This window comes from Callospermophilus lateralis, chromosome 16 (assembly GCF_048772815.1).
Source record: "Callospermophilus lateralis isolate mCalLat2 chromosome 16, mCalLat2.hap1, whole genome shotgun sequence".
In the NCBI taxonomy this organism is placed as follows: domain Eukaryota; kingdom Metazoa; phylum Chordata; class Mammalia; order Rodentia; family Sciuridae; genus Callospermophilus; species Callospermophilus lateralis.
In genome coordinates this window covers 31,756,568-31,779,490 of record NC_135320.1, presented here as the reverse complement: position 1 = coordinate 31,779,490, position 22,923 = coordinate 31,756,568, and the positions used below count along the sequence as shown (strand labels likewise).

Below are 22,923 nucleotides of genomic sequence, written 5' to 3'. Positions count from 1 at the left end.
CTTCTAAGATCTTCTTCTATTTCTCTCTTTAGGGTTCTGTAGTTTTCATTGTATAAGTCTTTCACCTCTTTTGTTAGGTTGATTCCCAAGTATTTTATTTTCTTTGAGGATATTGTGAATGGGGTGGTTGTCCTCATTTCCATTTCAGAGGATTTGTTGCTGATATACAGGAATGCCTTTGATTTATGCGTGTTGATCTTATAGCCTGCCACTTTGCTGAATTCATTTATTAGCTCTAATAGTTTCTTTGTAGACCCTTTTGGGTCTGCTAGGTATAGAATCATGTCATCTGCAAATAGTGATAATTTGAGTTCTTCTTTTCCTATTTTTATGCCTTTAATTTCTTTCGTCTGTCTAATTGCTCTGGCCAGTGATTCGAGAACTATGTTGAACAGAAGTGGTGAGAGAGGGCATCCCTGTCTTGTTCCAGATTTTAGAGGGAACGCCTTCAGTTTTTCTCCATTCAGAATGATGCTAGCCTGAGGCTTAGCATAGATTGCTTTTACAATGTTGAGGTATGTTCCTGTTATCCCTAGTTTTTCTAGAGTTTTGAACATAAAGGGATGCTGTACTTTGTCGAATGCTTTTTCCGCATCTATCGAGATGACCATATGGTTCTTATTTTTAAGCCTGTTGATGTGGTGAATAACATTTATTGATTTCCGTATATTGAACCAACCTTGCATCCCAGGGATAAATCCTACCTGATCATGGTGCACAATTTTTTTGATATGTTTTTGTATCCGGTTCGCAAGAAGTTTATTGAGGATTTTTGCATCTAGGTTCATTAGAGATATTGGTCTGTAGTTTTCTTTCTTTGAAGTGTCTTTGTCTGGTTTAGGAATCAGGGTGATGTTGGCCTCATAGAATGAATTTGGAAGTTCTCCCTCTTTTTCTATTTCCTGAAATAGCTTGAAAAGTATTGGTGTTAATTCCTCTTTAAAGGTTTTGAAAAACTCTGCTGTATACCCATCCGGTCCTGGGCTTTTCTTAGTTGGTAGTCTTTTGATGGTATCTTCTATTTCCTCAATTGATATTGGTCTGTTTAGGTTGTCAATATCCTCTTGGCTCAATCTGGGCAAATCATATGACTTAAGAAATTTATTGATGCCTTCACTATCTTCTATTTTATTGGAGTATAAGGATTCAAAATAATTTCTGATAATCTTCTGTATTTCTGAAGTGTCTGTTGTGATATTGCCTTTTTCATCCCGTATGCTGGTAATTTGAGTTCTCTCTCTTCTTCTCTTTGTTAGCGTGGCTAAGGGTCTGTCGATTTTATTTATTTTTTCAAAGAACCAACTTTTAGTTTTGTCAATTTTTTCAATTGTTTCTTTCGTTTCGATTTCATTAATTTCAGCTCTGATTTTAATTATTTCTTGTCTTCTACTTCTTTTGCTGTTTTTTTGCTCTTCTTTTTCTAGGATTTTGAGTTGAAGTATTAGATCATTTATTTGTTGGTTTTTTCTTTTTTTAAGGAATGAACTCCAAGCAATAAATTTTCCTCTTAGAACTGCTTTCAATGTGTCCCATAGATTCCGATATGTTGTGTCTGTGTTTTCATTTATCTCTAAGAATTTTTTAATTTCCTCCTTGATGTCTTCTATAACCCATTGATCATTCAGTAACCTATTGTTCATTCTCCAAGTGATGCATGATTTTTCCTTACTTCTTTTATTGTTGATTTTCAATTTCATTCCATTATGATCAGATAATATGCATGGTATTATCTCTACTCCTTTATATTGTCTAATAGTTGCCCTGTGACATAATATATGATCTATTTTTGAGAAGGATCCATGTGCTGCTGAGAAAAAAGTGTAACTGCTTGATGTTGGGTGGTATATTCTATATATGTCAATTAAGTCTAGGTTATTAATTGTGTTATTGAGCTCTATAGTTTCCTTATTCAACTTTTGTTTGGAAGATCTGTCCAGTGGTGAGAGAGGTGTGTTGAAGTCTCCCATGATTATTGTATGGTGGTCTATTAGACTCTTGAACTTGAGAAGAGTTTGTTTGATGAACATAGCTGCACCATTGTTTGGGGCATATATATTTATAATTGTTATGTCTTGTTGGTGTATGGTTCCCTTGAGAAGTATGTAGTGTCCCTCTTCATCCCTTTTGATTAACTTTGGCTTGAAATCTATTTTATTTGAAATGAGTATGGACACTCCTGCTTGTTTGCGAAGTCCATATGAGTGATATGATTTTTCCCAACCTTTCACCTTCAGTCTATGTATGTCTTTTCCTATCAGATGTGTCTCCTGAAGGCAGCATATTGTTGGGTCTTGTTTAGTGATCCATTCTGCTAGCCTGTGTCTCTTAATTGGTGAGTTTAAGCCATTAACATTTAGAGTTATTATTGAGATATGGTTTGTTCTTCCAGCCATATTTGTTTATTTATGTTACTAAACATGGTTTGTTTTCCTCTTTGATTATTCCCCCCCACCTTTACTGTACTACCTCCCGCTGTTGGTTTTCATTGATATTTTCCATTTCCTCTTCCTGTAATATTTTGCCGAGGATGTTTTGAAGAGCTGGTTTTCTAGCTGCAAATTCTTTTAACTTTTGTTTATCATGGAAGGTTTTAATTTCATCTTCCATCCTGAAGCTTAATTTCGCGGGATACACAATTCTTGGTTGGAACCCCTTTTCTTTCAACGTTTGAAATATGTTATTCCAGGATCTTCTAGCTTTCAGAGTCTGTGTTGAAAGATCAGCTGTTATCCTGATTGGTTTACCCCTAAATGTAATCTGCTTCCTTTCTCTTGTAGCTTTTAAAATTCTCTCCTTATTCTGTATGTTGGGCATCTTCATTATAATGTGTCTAGGTGTGGCTCTCTTATGATTTTGCACATTCGGCGTCCTGTAGGCTTCTAGGATTTGGGATTCTGTCTCATTCTTCAAGTCTGGGAAGTTTTCTCGTATTATTTCGTTGAATAGATTGGTCATTCCTTTGGTTTGGACCTCAATACCTTCCTGTATCCCCATGACCCTTAAGTTGGGTCTCTTTATGTTATCCCATATTTCTTGAATGTTCTGCTCATGGTTTCTTAACAGCTTTGCTGAGCTGTCTATGTTCTTCTCCAGTTGAAATACTTTGTCTTCATTGTCTGATGTTCTATCTTCTAAGTGTTCTACTCTGCTGGTAGTATTCTCAATTGAGTTTTTAAGTTGGTTTATTGTTTCCTGCATTTCCAGGATTTCTGTTTGTTTGTTTTTTATAACCTCTATCTCCCTGTATAATTGATCTTTTGCTTCTTGGATTTGTTTGTGTAATTTATTGTCGAAGTGGTCGAAGTGGTCTTTCATTGTCTGATTTTGCTGTCTAATGTCTTCCTTGAGACTCCAGATCATCTGAAGCATGTATATCCTGAATTCTTTATCTGACATTCCATCTGCTGCAGATATTACCTCTTCTAAAGTTGAGTTGACCTGCATTGCTTGTGGTCCTTTCTTTCCTTGTCTTTCCATGCTGATCGCGTTTCGTTCTTCTGGTAGCCACGCCCCCGTATCTGGTGCAAGAGACCTCAGTTGTCAGCACTGGTGGGGGCTGTAGCTGGGAGACCCGCGCCGCGCGGCTCCCGCCGGCTCCTGCGTCAGCGCCGCCTCAGCTCCCGCCGGTTCCCGTGCCGCTGCCGCGGTTCCCGCCAGCTCCGTCCGGCTCCCTCGCCGCTCCTGCTAATTTAGAGTCCGCTGGGAAGGAATCTCTTTGGCCGATCTTTGGTGACTTCCCCTCTCTGCTATGGCGGGCCCCTGGCTCCTTGCAGGAGTGACCGAAGGGAGAGGTGGAACTGGCTTGTCTCTGGTCTGATATAATCTCTGGTTTTAGATCCCAGTTCGCTAATTCATAGAGGCTTGGTTAGATTTCCTTCCCATCCTCTCAAGGTGGGGAGCCCTTTCCTGGGTGGGCAGGGCCGTTAGCAGAGCCGGAAGGGCACGTGCCTTCTGTCGGGCCAGGCGGGGACCCTTCTGGCTGCGCTGGGCCGCCGGGGGCTCCCTCAGCGCCAGGCAGATGGCGCCCGCGTGGCTAAGAGCCGGGTGGGGTAACCCTTCGCAGAGCGGGCGGGCCGCCAGGAGTGCCGGGATGGTGGGAGCTGTCTGCCGGCCGGGCAGGGACCCTTCTCGACGAGCAGGGCCGCTGGGGGCGCTTGTAAAGCCGGGCGGCTGCCGCCGCGTGTCTAAGACCCAGGCGGGCGGGGTGGCTGTTTGCAGGGCAAGAGCGGGACCGGCAGGGTAGCCGGGATGGCGGAAACTGTCTGTTGGCCGGGCAGGGACCCTTCTCGCCAAGCAGGGTTGCCGGGGGCGCTTGTAAAGCCGGGCGGCTGCAGCCTCGTGGCTAAGAACCAAGCGGGCGGGCTGGCTGTTTGCAGAACAAGAGCGGAATGGCGGGAGCTGTCTGCCGGCAGGGCGGGGACCCTTCTCGCAGAGCAGGGCCGCCGGGGGCGCTTGTAAAGCCGGGTGGCTGCCGCCGCGTGTCTAAGACCCAGGCGGGCGGGGTGGCTGTTTGCAGGGCAAGAGCGGGACCGGCAGGGTAGCCGGGATGGCGGAAACTGTCTGTTGGCCGGGCAGGGACCCTTCTCGCTGAGCAGGGTCGCCGGGGGCGCTTGTAAAGCCGGGCGGCTGCAGCCTCGTGGCTAAGAACCAAGCGGGCGGGGTGGCTGTTTGCAGAACAAGAGCGGAATGGCGGGAGCTGTCTGCCAGCAGGGCGGGGACCCTTCTCGCCGAGGAGGGTCGCCGGGGGCGCTTGTAAAGCCGGGCGGCTGCAGCCTCTTGGCTAAGAACCAAGCGGGCGGGCTAGCTGTTTGCAGAACAAGAGCGGAATGGCGGGAGCTGTCTGCCGGCAGGGCGGGGACCCTTCTCGCCGAGCAGGGTCGCCGGGGGCGCTTGTAAAGCCGGGCGGCTGCAGCCTCGTGGCTAAGAACCAAGCGGGCGGGGTGGCTGCTTGCAGAACAAGAGCGGAATGGCGGGAGCTGTCTGCCGGCAGGGCGGGGACCCTTCTCGCCGAGCAGGGCCGCCGGGGGTGCTTGTAAAGCCGGGTGTCTGCAGCGGCGTGGCTAAGAACCAGCCGGGTGGGGTGGCTGTTCGCCGGGCGAAAGCAGGGCCGCCAGGGTAGCCGGGATGGCGGGCGCTGTCTGCTGGCTGGGCGGGGACCCTTCTGCCGCGCTGCTCTGGGCCGCCTGCCGCTTGCAGAAGCGGCGGGTGGCCGCGGGATTGGACTCTGAGCCCGCGCTGCCAGTCAAGTTTCACTTGTTTGGGGCAAACTGTCACGTCTAATAAACTTACTAATTCTCGGCAGGTCTCCTTTCAACGGAATTTTGCTAGAAGATCCTCAGTAGGTAGAATGTAGCTGTTTTAATTGGTGTTTCTGATCCCGTTAATGTGGAGATATTGAAAGTGCAGCTTCCTCGCCGGCCGCCATGTTGGATCCCCCTATTTTTCAGTTTTTGGCAGGCACAACATCCTTGTTTGTATGTGGTGCTGAGAATCGAACCCGGGCCGCACGCATGGCAGGCGAGCGCGCTACCGCTTGAGCCACATCCCCAGCCCTATTGATGTCCTTTAAAGGAAAAGAAACTCGGTTGCAAAAACATTCCTTGTAGCTAAATCTAGTGGTGTTAATTCTTTTTTAAAGCCACATTTTTAGTACCACCACTAGTAGTAATCACTCAGGGTTTTTTTCTTTTTTATATCCGTAAAATATACAAAAGCAGTAAACATTAATATAGATAAAATATTAGCAATATTTCTTGTCTTCATATTTTCATTGTGCATATTAGAAATTAAATTCTTTGGTGTGGTGCAAGGATCAGAGAAAAAGCTGCAGGCTCACTTACACATCAGCTTTTATTCTCAGATGCACACTCTGAAGAAATGTGCAGTTGTCTTCATTATTGAAAATGTTCAGTTTTTTCTTTTCTTATGTGCCCTTTTTCTTGCAAATTATTATGGTTGTCATATATAATCATTTTTACTCCCATGAAGATACTTCTTGATATACCAAATTATTCCTTTTTGTATTTCCTTTAAACAGTTACCATATAGATTTTTATTTTAGTAATTCCAGACCTTTCTGTTTCATATAGGTAAACTGTACATCTTGGCAGATTAAGATCATTATGTGAATTTTATTTATTTACCCAATAAACATTTGCTGCATGTTTCCATGTGTTAGGTACTGGACTGGTCCTAAGCATGGCAGTGTGGAAATGGGTAGTTGAAGCCTCCTCTTGCTTTTACTTAGTTTTCACTCTGGTGATGAAGGCTAATGATTAGACTAGAGTTTTAATAAAGTATGATGATAGCAAACAAAAACCTGTAGAAACCTCACAGTTCACAATGAAATGTTACTGTACACTTTTTTCTAACTATTTTGTACAAATAGAAGTAATGGACAGGACTACCTTTTGATTTACCGTCCAATTTAATGGAGAACTCCTACTAATGAATATTGCTTGAGTTACTTCTGGCAGTTAACAAATATTACTTGTGTATTTGTTATAAAATTCACAGCTACTCTAAGGAGTCCAACAGGATCCTGCAGATTTTATTCATGTATTTTTTTGTTTATATTGCAGATTTCTCTTGGATTTGGCTACAATTTTATAGATCTTCTGCACTGTGTACAGGCACAGGTGAGTTAAAGTTTGAATCCTTTATGTTGGAATATGTTTATTTTTAAGCAAAATTAAATGTTTTTAATTGACTTAAAAAATTAATAGGAAAATAAAATGAATACGAATAAAAACAAAATGTATATTTTTCTACATTTTTCTTTTATGATGAACATTCTTTATGAATGTGTTGGGAATGATATTTAAAGGTAAGCTGGCCATATCTGTTTATTAGTAATTATTATGTGTTTTGGGAAAGACTTTATACCTATTGGATGAGTCGATTATAATTTAAATTTTAATTTTCTATCCTGGAAAAATGTTTATATGTATTTATTTTTTCACAATGCCTTTATTTATTTTTTATTTTTGTGTGATGCTGAGAGTCAAACCTAGTGCTTCACACATGTTAGATAAGCACTCTACCACTGAAATACAACCCTAGCCCTATATTTATTTTTATTTGTAAAATATTTGAGTAGTATTATTTTTCACTTCTTACCAAAGTAGTATAAATGAATAGAAGTGTTAATATAAATTTTGGCTATAAAACGTAGAGTCAGAATTTTTTGTACAATCAATCAGAAATACCTCCTTAGTCACTCCTTATCACACAATCTAGATTTATTTTTATCATAATATTTATTCATACTTGATACATTCATCATTACTTATTTCTTTACTTATAGCTTGGACTCCTAGAATATAAGCACTACAAACATTTGGACCATTTCATCTTGTTCAAAGCAGCTTCCCTAAGTCCTTAGGACAGTGCCTGATTTACAGTAAAGATAGAATGAATGTCTGTTAAAATAATTATGTGGTAATAAGTATCAAGAATTTATTTATATTCAGAGTCTTTGAAATCTGCATCTGTAAATACAAATTAGAAATAGCTCCTTATGTTTGTTTCTAGTTAGGAAATTAACTTACACAGTGTATTTAAGACTCTGAAATTTTATGAAAAATTAGCTGTGTTGGATATTTTATTTATTCAAATATGCTTAATCAGGGAAGAATTAAAGGCTAACTCTTCCAGTTTTACATTTACATAGTCAAGGAAAGGAAAACCCCGAAGGTGTGGCAATTTCACACCATCTTAATTGGTTGGCTATGTTTTGTGTATCTATATAGAACAAAGTAGATTTGAAAGTTATCTACTCAAGCATTCCAAAATATTAGTTGCTGTTTCTAATTTTCTTGTCTCTAGTTTTCTGATCTCTCTAATCTTGTTTAGGCATTTACCTCTCCTTCTACTTCCATGATTTTTCATTTATAAAAAGAACTAAGTATGACCTTAACAGTTTTTTTTAATGTAAAATTTTAAAAATGTATAACCATTTCATTTTTTAATTCACATCTCTTTTACAAGTACACTTGGTAGATATTCTACTGTTGATACTAATAACAACAACTATTATTTATTGCTGTCTTACTGTGTGCCAGGCATTATGTAAATGCTTTTCAGTTATCTTCAGAATAACAGATAAGGAAATTGAAGCTATGAGAGGTTAAGTGACTTTTCCAAGGTCAGTATTGTGAGTATAAGTGGCTATTTGCCACTCCAAAGACCTTGATTTTAACTACTGAGCTTCATTTCCTGCCTAAATATAGCCCTGATTACAGGTGTATTTGTGGCAGTAAGTGTAATATATAAAAATTATATTCACATTCAAAACTTTGAAATCAATTTAGAAATCAAACATTGTTTTATTTATACTCCATTAGCAGGTCTTAACTTTTAACCTTTATTTCAAACTGTAAAACATGGTAACATTTTTAATATCTACCTCAAAAATATAAAGTTCCACTCAGGAACTTTTTTAGACTCACCTTTTAGAGTCAGTAGTATGGGGTTTACATTCCTTTTTTCATTGTAATCATGCTATATTTTGAACCATCATTCTTTCTCTTTTGTAATATTAGAAATTTTAGGTTACATGTGGTATCTGTGGTTCACTGGATGAATCCTCTTCACTGCAAAGAATAGATTGTTGGAAAATAGTGACTATAGAACCTGTATCTTAAAAATTATGATAATTTATACCTCTGGGGAAATATTTTTCAATTATTTAAGAAAAGAAGTGGTATAATCTTGAGATTAGAGCAGACTTGGTTCAAATAGAACTTTAGCTTCTCTGATTTAGTTCATTTTCCAGACTGAGTAGGATACATTTTATAAAAATATTGTGGGTCTTAAATGTATATGGTGTTTTGGATAAAATGTTTTTGAGGGCAACTTTGTTGAATACACCTTCAGAATTTTATTCAGAAGCATGATTAATTATATTTTTGCAGACTTTCCAAAGGAGTTGTATCTGTGAGCATAAATGCAAATTCCAGAGTTGAATATACGGAAAAGGGAATTCTGTAGTTTGAATTAAAAAGGCAAAATTCATTTAACAAACAAAACTATGCTTTTTAATCTGTAGCTAGGTCAATATTTCCATTCCAGCTTCACATTTTAAGCATTCTTAAAGGCAGCCAATAAAATTTACTTGGCATTGATAATCAAAACAGGAATAAGAGTTAGATAAATCTGCCTGACAATATAGCCTTGAAATGTAATTTTCCCTTCACTATGGAAAGTTGAGCTCACTGTGAATTTATATGGACTTTAGATTTATTTATAAGTTTATTTTCTTTATACTGGAAGATTTGAGGTAGAAGGATAGGGTAAAGGTGGGCAGGTGAAGAAGTATTCACACATACTTAGGTATAACCCAGTTCTTCAGTACTAACATGGAGAGAAGTTCTCTATGATATGGTAAAGCATAATATATTTCACGGGGTGCTAATACACTCAATTGTTACATACTAAATGCAGAGTACTAAAACTTAAATTAAGCATATCAAAGCATAAAAGAAAATCTGTACATATTGGATATGACATTGTTGAAAGTACATTTCAAATGAGTATTTGTTGACTTTTGAATCCTTTCTTCAAAGGTATAAGAAGACTTACTAGACTACCTGCTTTTAACTGAGAGATGGACAGCTTGATTTGAACTATAGCTATCAGGCTTTGAACACTATCTACTGAAAATCAACACTAATTTAAATTAAATGTAGAATATTTAAATATGTGTTATATATATGTGTGTGTGTGTGTGTGTGCATATATATACATACGCACGTATTTGTATTTGTTTGTTTACACAGACACACATTTGCTTTAGGCAAAATCTGCCCATGTTTGATTGTATCACTACTTTTGTCGTATTTCCTTCAGATGACAGCATGTTAGGCATGATGATCTACAGAATAGGTTTTTTGACAATTGACAAAAAGCCCCAATCATTTCACTATTCAGAATATAATCGCAGTTCAGTCTCACAGGGTAGACATCTCTGCATTTAATATGTAGAATGGATTGCTGAACTCACTGTTAGGTGGAAATTACTTTCTGATGGATGTTATTGACACAAAGCTATCAATCGAAAACCATTTGACAGTTCAGTTTTTAAAGCAGTTTTGCCATATTCCTCTGCTTTTCTTTCTTCTTCTTTTTCCCCCCAACACCCACAGTAGTATGAACCAATTGGCTTAGTTTCTCTGTTAAACTAAGTTCATTCAACACCATAATCCTCCTTACTGTCTTTCCATTCCTTTTCCCTTTGGCCATTTCTTGATTAGCTATCCCTCCTTCCTTCCAGTCCTCTTTTCAGAGATGCCCATTATTTTATTCTTGTAGCCTAGGTGCTGTGGGAACCATAAGGAAGAATTACCAAAAATTATTAGACAGGAATATCAGTATTAAGTTTGTATGTTTATTTCCTTATTTCCTTGTTAATGTTTCTGTGTTGAATTTGGGTTTTCTGATTGTGTGCATGCGTGTGTGTGTGTGTGTGTGTGTGTGTAAGAGAAAGAGACAGAGGCAGAGAAAGACATGCTGCCTATTTAGTGCTAATAAGCATGCACTCTACCACTGCATGTTCAATTTTTTATTTGTTTTGTGGTTTCAGAACTATCCATCAAATCCTATTCATAGCCTTATTCCAGCCATATGAGTAAAGGATATAGCAATAACAACAACAGAATTCAGTTTGTAAGTAAGTGTGTGTTTATGTAGTACACAGTGCTTTCAGAATGTGCCCTTGGGAAGGCCCATACTTTTTAAGGTAGGTGTGTTATGCTTAGTGAGATTGAGCCATCACAAAATCTAGGCGGTCTTCATTTAGAATGACTTTGGTATTATCATATGGACAGACAAGCAAAAACGGTATTAGTGTGCATATATCCATTGTTGAAAAATACACTAGAAACATGGGAGACCCTGATTTTTTCTAGTTAATTTAAATTCTGGAATAACAAATTTTATAGTCAGTAATATAAAAAACCCATTTTTTAAATAAAATGCATAAGGTTGTCATTTTTGGAGTGTAAGAGAATAGAGTCACTTTTGATCTACTTTAAAAAGTGAGAGCAGCTTTTTTTATATTGGTATTTTGAAAGTATGACTTATGTTGGTAAAGCTGGTATTTGAGAGCAATCAACAAGGAAAGTATAAACACTTTATATTTTATGGATCTTTTGAGTTACCATGTCTATGAGGGTACATCCTTTGTGTCTATCTCTTCTGAGTAATTTAGGGTGGGCCCTAATTCTCAGTTGTACTTTAATGCAGTAGAGAACAAGAGCATTTATGCTTGAGAATGCAAGAGTGGTTTGCAGATTGTTGATAAAAGGTGTATTCAGACTTGTGTATTCTATTTATCAAGATGGTAGAATGTGTTTGTAGCTTTGGGAGAAGGTCTGTGATGAGTAGAATTTCATGTAAATGTTACCCCAGTAACTTTAAAAACACTTGGCATTTGGTTTGGGTCAGTTAGTAGGCCTTTTAGCTATGCTGTTCTCTTCCCCTTGCAAGGAAAGTGACAGATATATGTTATTTTCTAGGCAGGTGCAGAATTTGAGTTAGCAGGCCTTGGCAGAATCCCCTAAAGGTAAAATGGCAAATAAAATAAGGCTGCTTCCATTAACACCTCCTACCTTATTTTTGAAAATCAAATCTGTATATGTCATTCCCAAATGTTTACAACATTTAGATATAAGGAATAAATTAGAAATTAAACATTTATTTATAAAATTAAGTCGATTTTTTGTTTTTGCTATGATTCTTTTGGGCATCAAGATATAGGTATTTCCATTGTGACTTTTGTTGCTAGCTTGAGATTTGGTATAACTGAAGAAGACCAGCAAAGTTAACAGTAAGTTTTACAAATTGTGATTTTTAACTTAATTCCCTGTAGCAAGTTGTGTAAGCATCATCTGCTATTTCATGAATGATTCATGGGTGTCTGCAATCAATGGAAATGGATTTTTTTGCCTCGTCACAACTACATCTCTGCCCCCCCCACCAAAAAAAAAAAAAAGGCAAGGGATGAATAAAAAAGGTATATAGCATTGACTAAGTGTATGCTATAGCTAAGCGGAGAGTCAGTCACATACTGCAAATGTGCGTAAAAGAATTTTGGAGGATTTCTTAACTACCTGTTTCCATGTAGGTTTGCTTTTGTGGTGCCATAGCTACAGAATTGTTTGCCTTCACTACTTTTTTAGAAAAGCAGAGTTAATGAATTTGAGGACTGTCTTTGCTTTAAACCAACAGTTTGAGTCTTTTTGGTGTCATTACATAAATTTTATAAGCAAAAGTTATATACTTAAAGTTTGTAGTTTTTAACCTAAAGGACTGATAATTTGTTACCTATCAGCATCATACATTCCTCAGGGTCTGAAATGAGGCAGAACATCATGGCAGAAGTATGTGGTCGTGGAAAGCTGCTGAGAACACGGCATTAGGAAGCAGAAAGAAAGCTCTGCTAAATAAGGACAAAATATATACCCCAAAGGCACAGCCCCAGGGACCCACCTTCTTCAACCACATTCTACCTGCCTATAGTTACCCCTCAGTTAATCCCTACCAGGAATTAATTCACTGATTGGGTTAAGACTCTCATAACCCAATCGTTTCACCTCTAAACTTTCTTTCATTGTCTCACACATGAGTTTTTGGGGACATGTCACATCTAAACCATAACAATGTAAATTGCTAATTCATTTTAACATATTCTAAATGCAAAGCATTATTGCTAAACCATAATGTGTGTGTATTATGTCAAAATTATGTCTTAATTTTCTTCCTTGATTGATTGATACTGGGAATTGAACTGAGGGGAGCTTTACCACTGAGCTACATTTCCAGATCTTTTTATTTTTTATTTGGACACAGGACCTTAGGGCCTTGAAAAGTTTCTGAGGTGGGCCTTGAGCTTGTGAATCTCCTGCCTCCTCCTGAATCTGTGCCTAGTTCTTCCTTATTTTTAAAGAAAGAAAAATAAAATCCCTTACCCTCTTAGGTGACAGTGGCTTATCACCAGAGCTGTTCAGTTGTAGAGCCAAACGTTCGCTACAGTGCAGACCATAGTCCTCATAGATTCTCTGCCCAAAGTGGTTGTCCGCAGGACCCTGTCAGGAATAGGATGCCCACATCAAGAGCCACCCTTACTTTTTTGGTCCTTTGCATTTTAGGGGTAGCAAATACCAGTAAATCTGGTATCTTTGGTTTATTTTTGTACTTCAGTTTCCTTTTAATTAAGTCTTTATTTTGGTTCAAGTCTTGTTGATTAAGGATCCTTTTTCCCACTAAAATTCAAGGACTGATTATGAAAATAATATACCTGATCATTTGTTTATATATTGCATCAAGGTTTCACGAGGTAGTTAAAATGTTCACAAATGTTTTGAAGCAGAGATAAATATAGGTTAACGAGAAAAGCAGAGAAAGAAAAAAGGCAAACATTTACTACTACTTTTGGCAAGATGCCATCCTTTGCTTTAAACTGGATAAATTCTTAGTGTTAGAGAGTGAAGTATGTTCAGATTGTGTCTAAATTTTCTTTGAAGTTGAGACTGAACCCCTTTATTTTGAAGACTTTGCCATTTATATACTGGTCTATAGTGAATATGATATAGTAACATAGAACTTTGTCTTATAACTTTTCTGCTTGTAGTTGAATCCTGATACAATTATAAAGACATTTTGTGCCTTCTTCTATATTAAGTGGGAAAAGGGTTCTGATTTCTGAAAAGGAAAGTTTTGATTGAATGATCCCATCAGATATTGCAAAATGATCTTTAGCAGAAGAACATGCTTCCAAGAAAGAAATCAGGGATGTGAAGGAAACTAAGTGGAAACAAATTACTTGCTTAAAATAATTTTCCCTAAATAGAGCAACTCATCATTTAATGATTTTTTTCATTATTTACAGAACATTGTTATACATTATAGCTGTCCATAATACATATAAAACTAACTCCTTGGTATTCTTTAAAATAACATTACTGTGTTACCAAAGATTAATAATCATGATGAAACCACAAATGGGTAGAAAGTAGGACATAAATACAACATTAACATGCTTAAGTCATCTTATAAAAGGTACAATGTACTTAACTTTGACTAAAATTGGTAGGCTAATCAACAATGTAGTTTTAGTTTGGAAACCTGAATGGAAAGCAAGTATTATCAGTCCTCTTATTATATTGTTAGTACAACAATGAGATTGCATTATTTCAATCAGAACACAAATGGAATAGAAAATTCTTGGCATTGAAAGGTCTCTTATAGTTGCTAGCATGCATATTGTGCTTATTGCTAACCAGGTAGTAGTCTCAGCCCTTTTCATATTAATTCAGATAATTCCCTAAAGATGCCCACTTTGAAGTTGAGGAAGCGAACTGAGATGTTAAGTCACCATCCAGTGATGCACATCTAATTTAGTTAGCTAGTTAGAGAATGAATGGAGATTCAAATGCAGTCCATCATTTGTAGTCTGGCTTTTGAAACTTTCTCTTAAACAACAACAAAAAACCCAGACTAACAAAGTTTACCCCAAAGGGCTACTAATTTACAAACAAAGTGTGTGTGTGTATTTTTTTTTCCAGTTGTAGTTGGACACAATACCTTTATTTTATTTATTTATTTTTATGTGGCACTGAGGATCGAATCCAGAGCTTTGCACATGCTAGGAGAGTGCTCTTCTGCTGAGCCACAACCCCAGCCCTCAAAATAAAGTTTTAAGCTGACTTTCTAAGTGTAGGTAAGAATATGACAAAATTTGTCATTGTATATGCTCTTCCTTCTCCTCTAGTTCATAAGCCCATGTCATTGTGGCTGCTAGCAAGAAAGTCTGTGAACCCGATACATTGCAGTTTAGAACAGAAATTATAATCTGCCATTAATTAATATAGGGAAATGCAGGTCACAGAACTATTAAGTTATTCCTTGGCTTCAAATGAAGCTACCCAAATAATGCATTCAGTGGGATTTGTGCTTAGCTTTTCTATTAACACAGTAATCTTGTTTTGAAAGATAGAAAAGGACTTTCTTTTTCACATTCCTTTCTTTAAAAATAACATTAAATTTTACACAGTTGGGCTAGGGATGTGGCTCAAGTGGTAGCGCGCTCGCCTGGCATGCGTGCGGTCCGGGTTCGAACCTCAGCACCACATACAAAGATGTTGTGTCCGCCAATAACTGAAAAATAAATATTAAAAATTAAAAAAAAATTTTACACAATTACAAAAAAATTCAGAGATGAATGTTCTGGATTCCTATAATCAGAAATCTAAATAGGACCTTTTCACACAATGAGAAGAGAATTAATTCAAGAGCAAATTTCAGTATTTATTTAGAAAATATTACATTGTAAGAGTGACCAGAGAATCCTTTCAATTACTTCACTTTACAAAAATTTAATGTATCTTGAACTGTTTTTATTGCATTTTGATTATATTACAGATAATCATGTCTTAATGGACATAGGTTTTACATTTTTATAAAATGTAAAAAAAACCAATCAGGCTACCTTCAATTGGGTGTGGTGACACATGCCTCTAATCCTAGTGATTTGGAAGGCTGAGTCAGGAGGACCTTAAGAATGAGGCCAGTCTCAGCATGTTGGTGAGACCCTCAGCAACCTATCAAGAACTTGTTTCAAAATTATAAAGTAAATAAAATAATAAAGACTACGGATATAGCTCAATGTTAAAGGGCCCCTGGATTCAAATCCCCAGTATAAATAAATAAATAAGGCCACCTTTCCTTTGAGGTTTCCTCAATTTTAGTTTTATTTCTTGATATACATGAGAAATTACTGCTGTTATATGGAATAAATGCAAATTTATTTTGGTTGCTTATTACTTTTGTTTTATAATTAATAGTATTTGTCATGAATGAAAAAAAGGTTTGTTTAATGTAGGCCCAACACTCTAGCTTGATGGCACAGGAAACAGCTTCTTTAACAAGACTCCTAAAGTGCAAGAAATAAAAAAAAAATACGTATGATGGCATCAAATTAGAAAGCTTCTCTATAGCAAAGAAAACAATTAAAAACATGAATAGAGCGCCTATAGAATGGGAGAAGATCGTTGCCACCTGCTCCTCAGATAGGGCATTAATATCCACAGTATACAAAGACCTCAAAAAACTTAAGACCAAAACCCCCAAATAACCCAATTAATAAATGGGCAAAAGAACTAAACAAACACTTCTCAAAAAAGGAAACATAAATGGTCAACAAATACATGAAAAAATGTTCAATATCTCTAGCAATTAGGGAATGTAAATCAAAATTACATTGAGAGTTCATCTCACTTCAGTCAAAATGGCAATTATCAAGAATACAAATAATAAATGTGGGAAAAAAGGTACATTCATATATTGTTGGTGGGACTGCAAATTAGTGCAACCACTCTGGAAGGTAGTATAAGAGATTGCTCAAAAACTTAAGAATGGAACCACCATTTGACCCAGTTATTCCACTCCTCCATATATATATGTGTGTGTGTGTGTGTGTGTATACACACACACACACACGCACACACACAAAGGATTTAAAATCAGTGCACTCCAGTGATGCAGCTACATCAATGTTTATAGCAACTCAATTCACAATAGCCAAGCTGTGGAACCAACCTAGGTGCTTTTCAACAGATGACAAAGAAAAGAGGTATGTATACATGGAGTATTACTCAGTGATTAAAAAAAAAAGAAAAGAAATAATGTCATTTACCAGTAAATGGATGGAACTGGAGACTATTTTGCTAAGTGAAATAAGCCATCCCCAGAAGCCAAGGTGGAATGTTTTCTCTCATATGTAAAAGCTAATCCAAAATAAGGGCAGGGTTTCATCAAAAGGGGGGAAAGATCAGTAGAGTGAAAAAGGGATTGAGGGAGAGGAAGAAGAGACAGTAAAAGGGAAGTACAGTGGAATAAATCTGACCATGTGTACATACATGAGTATAGCATAGTGAATTCCAATGACAAATATAGTCACAAGATACTAATTAGAAACAAAACTATGAAGAAATTGCCAAAAGATGAATAGAGGGAGGGAGCTAGGGGTAGGAGGCAAGTGCTGAGAAGTGAATTAGAGCAAATTATGTTCCATGCTTTTGTGATTATGTCGAAATGTATCCTAGATTCCTCTGAAAACTTGGAATGGAACCACTATTTTGACTCATCATCCTACCTCTCAGTATATACCCAAAGGACTTAAAGTCATCATACTACAGTGATGCAGCCCCATCAATGTTTATAGCAGCTCAATTTTGCAGTAGCTAAGCTATGGAACCAACTTAGGTGCCCTTAAATAGATGAATGGATAAGGAAAATGTGGGTATATATACACAGTGGAATATTACTTGCCCATAAAAACAATGATTTTATGACTTTTGCTGGTAAATGGATGAATCTGGAGACTATCATGCAAAGTGAAATAAGTCAATCCCCCAAAACCAAAGACCAGATGTTCTATTTGATATGCAGATGCTAACACACAATAAAGGGGAATAGAGAGGGAAGAATAGAAGTTCATTCAATTAGACCAAGGGGAATGAGGGAAGGGAGGAGAGGTGGGAATAAGAAGTGGAATGAATTGGACACAACTTTCCTATATTCATAGATGAATATACGACCAGTGAAACTCCACATCACGTATAACCCCAAGAATGGAATCCTAATTAGAATAAGTTAAACTCCATGTATGTATAACATGTCAAAATATACTCTATTGTCCTATATATCTAAAAAGAACAAATAAAAAATGTGTCCTAATGTTATATGTAACTAAAAAGAATCAATACAAAGAGCGTCCTTTCTCTCTTAAAGCAATTTTGAAGACATTTATGCAGTAAAGTTATAATTTAATCAATACTGTGAAGTAGGCTCCCAGTGTTTCATTAATTCACACTCTTTCTAAAATAACTGGTTAAGTCTAGCTTTAAATTTTTGATTTTTGAATCCTTATATTGTAACTCAGGGTTGCAAAATCACTAGGAATGTTTATTTTGTATACATTCTGTTAAGAGCTTGACCACATTCTTCTAAACAAAGTATAAAAAAGTGTTTTATAAGTTAGAATACAGAGCTTCATAAATGCATTTCATATAGTCTCCATTTGAAGAACACCTTTAGTAAGTTGGTTAGGCACAAAGCTCTAAAAATCATTACAAAGGTAAGGTTGGTATAAGAGCATGTCCTTTTTACAAGTCGTCAGTGCAGGTGCATGAGATGGAACAGTTGAGAACACCCAGCTGGAGCATCTGATGTGACGCCCACCTTGAGGCCCCCCTCTGATCACCACCTTCAGTCTGGTTCACACTTTCTGCTCAGGTTCCTCTTCCTAGACATCTGTTCTCGCTTCTAGTACATGGTCTTGTTGTCTTGAGATAATTCACATAAAGCACTTAGAACAACACACAGAACTGTTTAAAAATCTGTTTTACCTTTCTCGTTCTCCTCCCTCTCCTCCTGTTTCCCATCTCCGATTCCTGTCCCTTCTCCAAGTCGTGTCACATCCTGAGAATCCCAGATGACACCTCAGCAGCAGGAGCAGTTCCCAGTTGGCTCTTCAGCCCTTCAAGCACTCCGCTCTACCTGACCTCCCTGCCTCCTTTCTCTCTCGTCTGTCTCTTCTTCTCTTCTTTCTCTTTCTTCCTTTCTTCTTCCTTCTTTCCATTTCTTACTTCTTTCCTTTCTTCCTTCCTTCTTCTATGTTATACTTTAAATGTCTTAACTTGTGCTGCCAGTGGATTGAAGCAAGGATTCAATTTCCTGTTGAAACCCTTTCAGTGAAACACACACTCCTACCACACACCTGTAATGACTCAGAAAAGGGCACTCACAACTTAGCTACAGAGTGATCTTCAACTATCTGATTATGCGGTTTGGTAGCAGACACAGAGAGATGGGAGATAGTGACTTTAAGAGTCCTGAGGTTCCTCTCCCATTATATTCTTTCTTTTCCAGATCTCTAAAGCCAAATGAATGAGATCTAAATACCTTCCAAGAGTGATGATCTCCACCTAAAAAATAAATTTTCTCCATCTCTCAAAAAATCACCAATTATTTCTACTTAGTTTTCTTTTATTGTATGTTTCCTTTGTGATTACTTTCTCACCCCTTTCTGTTTACACTCTGTCAAGCTTCTTTTTTAGGGTGTGAAAGAGATAAGAAAGAAAAATGCACCTAACTAGGGCTGTGCACAAATCCTTCTATGGGAGCACAGTTCAGAGATTCTGAGGGTAAGAGCATAAAAAGAACCTAAGAAGTGGTTACTACTATCACTTTATAGACTACCACAGATTACCCTTTGGATCATAAGCCCCTGTCATTGACTCTCTAGTACACCTTTCTGTTTCCCAGAGGTTTTGTCATTGTCAGCAGTCAGCTGGTTGAGAGGAGAGGGTGATTTTTTTTTTTTAATTGAAGGGACACCAATAAAAAATACAGAAAAAATAAAATCGAGGAGACTGTCATTCATTTATTCAAGAGGAGTGCTTTCCAACATTTCTAAATTTATCATAGTAACCTTGGAAGAAAGGGAAAGAAAAACTACTTGGGGAGTCACCAGATAAATAAGCTAATATTATTGTTTTGACCTATTATCAATAAATGCTATTTGAGCAGTATAGTTTTTAATTTAGAATGTTTGCCAGGTAGACAACATAAAATACCTCTTTTACTAGTTGTGTTACCAGTTACTATAGTAAATGAAAATTAAAGCCCCAGTTCCTCAGATCTTTGTGTTTTACATTAGAAAAGCACACAGGAACTAGATAGTCATAAGACTAGTGGGAAGTTCACTGACTTGGTCCTAGACCTGGAGCTATGTGACCTTGTATAAGTTGTCTTCTTCCTGCAATTGATATCAAAATCTGAAAGATTGCATATAGAAGTCCATTGTGTCTCTGCTCTAAGAAAAAAAAAAAAAAAGTCCATTGTGACTCAGCACTCTGATCTAAAAACTCATCAGTGGCCATTTATGTTTTATTTTTTTCATTTATTTTATTTTTATTTTGTAAATTTTTTTTTTGGGTTGTAGATGGACACTTTTATTTATTTTTATGGGTTGCTGAGGATCAAACCCAGTGCCTTATTCATGTGAGGCAAGTGCTCTGCCCTGAGCTACGACCCCAGCCCATCAGTGGCCATTTTAAATGATTCCTTTTATTAGTACAAATAAACATGTCCACTTTGAAAGCTGAGGGAAAAAAGATAGTGTGGTTTAGCTGGAACTGTGGCATACCCCTGTAATCCCAGTGGCTCTGGAGGCTGAGGCAGGAGGATTGTGAATTCAAAGCCAGCCTCAGCAACGGCAAGGCGGCGCTAAGCAACTCAGTGAGACCATGTCTCTAAATAAAATAAGAAATAGGGCTGGGGATGTAGCTCAGTGGTTGATTGCCCCTGGGTTCAATTCCCCTGGTACACCCCCCACCACACACACACAAAAGATGATATGGTTTAACTGGTATGCTCCTAAAAACAACTAAGCTCAGACAGATGTACGTGGGAGAGATTGAATTTCCTGCTAGTTTTCTGTCCTTTGCCTAGGGTGACTGGGAGGACTCTTCCTCAGTTTCATGGGTAAATTCTGTAAGATAACAGGGTTGACACTGAATTACAACATGTTCCCTAGAGAAAAAGCTGGTAGATCCTGCACTGATCAGCATGGACCAGGGTCCTTCCTTTTCCCAGTTTTATGTCCAGTGCCTACCCCTTCTTGTGGAGCTGTCAGTGCTCAAAAGGTTTCAGATTTCAGATTAGGGATGCTCAAACCTATAAAATCTTAGCGAATTACTCCAAAATACAAGAAACCTCTAAAACTGGAAACCTTGTCTCAACCATTTTACCTGTATCTGATATGTGCATAATAATATATTTTATAATCTACGTGCATCCATCTAGTTGAATCAAGAACTTGGATTAACCATGAACCCTATACTTGGGCAATTAGTTAAAAATATTTTTCCTTTACATTGCTGTTCAACAGGATCTCATGAAAAGAAGTTAAAATACAATGCAGACATGTAGTCACTTAATAATTTGTTGGGGTTTGTAGATAATCTGTATTATCTCCTACCCATTTTAGTGTTCTTTATTTTGTATCAGTAGCTCATATTTAAAATGACCCTTGAATTTCATCAGATTGTATCCCTAGAAAACGAACGACCTTTTATTGACCTGTAGTTGTGTAGGTATTAAAAAAAAAAAAAGTATCCCAGAGAAAGCAAATTATAGAATAATAGAGTCATGGTATGTCCTCAGTTGGTCTAATTCTGATGTCAGCTTTTATTGTTTTTTTCCCTGTTATGGACTGAAAGCTTCGGTTGTCTGGGGTCTTAGGATTCTATTCCGGCTTCGTTGATTTGCTCACCAAAGGAAATAGGAGTGCATCTCTGGTATTAGAAGTCATGCCTTCTACTCTAAGGTATCCCTAAGAATAGGGCATGGTTTTTGCATGCTCTTTGTGCTTCTATCTGTAGAAATGATGATGCAAAATGGCAGATGCTTGAAAGACAGGCATTATTATAGATACCTAATCAAAGGCTAACACAAGTGGATAAACCTTTTTTTTTGGTACCATGCCTGGCAGGTGGATAGATCCTTGATGTGTACTCCTAAATCTTTTTGGCTGCAAATGTTAGAAGTCCAACTTGAGGGGCTGGGGCTGTAGCTCAGTGGTACAGCATTTGCCTTGCAGGTGTGAGGTCCTGGGTTCCATCCTCAGCACCACAAATAAATAAATAGATAGATAGATAGATAAATAGATAGATAGATAGATAGATAGTGTTTATCTACATCAAAAAAAAAAAAAAAAGAAGAAGAAAAGAAAAGAAACCCAACTTGACCAGTATAAGCAAAACTAGGATTTATGTACCTCATGTAAGTGGGAACTCCAAGGCTACAACTAGCTCGATATATCTGAATGAAAGAAGTTACTTGGTGTCATCAGGACCTCTCGTTCTTTTGTCTGTACTCTTTTCTATGCTGATTTATTTTTCCATTTAGGTCCTTAATCTGATGGTAAAGTAGGTCATTAGCAACTCTGGCTTACATCATTTTTGTAACCAGTGGTCCCCTTTAAAGGGGAACTTTCCTGATAGTTCCAACAGAAATCAGAGAATGACTCTCCCTGGCTAAGGTTGGATACCTGCCTATCTCTGAGCCAGCCTTGTCTGGAGACTGGGAATAAATCAAGCATTTTTGTTAGTGGATCATACCCGTGACTATGTGGAAGGTGAATGTCGTCCCGTTGTGAGTTATATGAGTTGATAGTGAAGGGTTGCTCAGCTGTTTACAAACAGGTGTAGCCAAGTTTAAGGCTTGTGTTTCCCCACCAGCTATCTTTCTAATCCCAGAGTCTAGAAAAATCCTACCTACTCACATGGATTATTCAGGTATATTAACATATAACATTCCCTCATCAAAGCCACAGCACCTGTTGTGTTTGTTGTACTAGATCCTGTAGTGATGAGAAAAGAAATTTTGCTCACTTGGAACATTTATTATTGTGGGGATGATAGCATATTTTTAAAAGGTAGGGTACAAATAGGTCTGTGGCAAGGGGAAGCACCTAAGGGAAGAAGGTAGTTCTAGAAGTCCAGTGGTGAGAGAGCAAGGCCTTTTGGAGTAATTAAAGTAGTTCCACAGATATGCAGCACAAATAGCCAGAGGTCAGAATTGTAGAGGTTAGTGGGGCCAGATCATCCAAGGGCCTTTTTCTTGCTAAGTCATTTTACATTAATCTTGAGTGCCATGGGTTTCCATTGAAGGATTGATACAGGGAAATGAAATGAAAAACTCATATTTTAGATCCCAGCACTGGGGTGAGTCAACCAGAAGAGGGCAAGTCTGAGGGCTGATGTACAATTAAGCTGTTGAAGTGATCTAGGGAATGATGGGACCTGAAGGTAGAGGTAAGGGAGATAAGCAAATTCAAGTGATATTAAAGTTGGTAGG

The 22,923-nt window shown here is 37.8% G+C and overlaps 1 protein-coding gene across 5 annotated transcripts in view; it reads left to right on the top strand.

The window, feature by feature from the left end:
- Ncoa2 (nuclear receptor coactivator 2) overlaps positions 1 to 22,923 on the top strand; it is a 262,018-nt gene that overhangs the window by 92,690 nt on the left and 146,405 nt on the right. For all 5 annotated transcript variants that reach the window (XM_076836320.1, XM_076836321.1, XM_076836324.1 and 2 more), the window contains exon 2: positions 6,582 to 6,638. The gene's annotated coding sequence lies outside the window, so the exon portion shown is untranslated. The remainder of the gene's footprint in view (positions 1 to 6,581; positions 6,639 to 22,923) is intronic.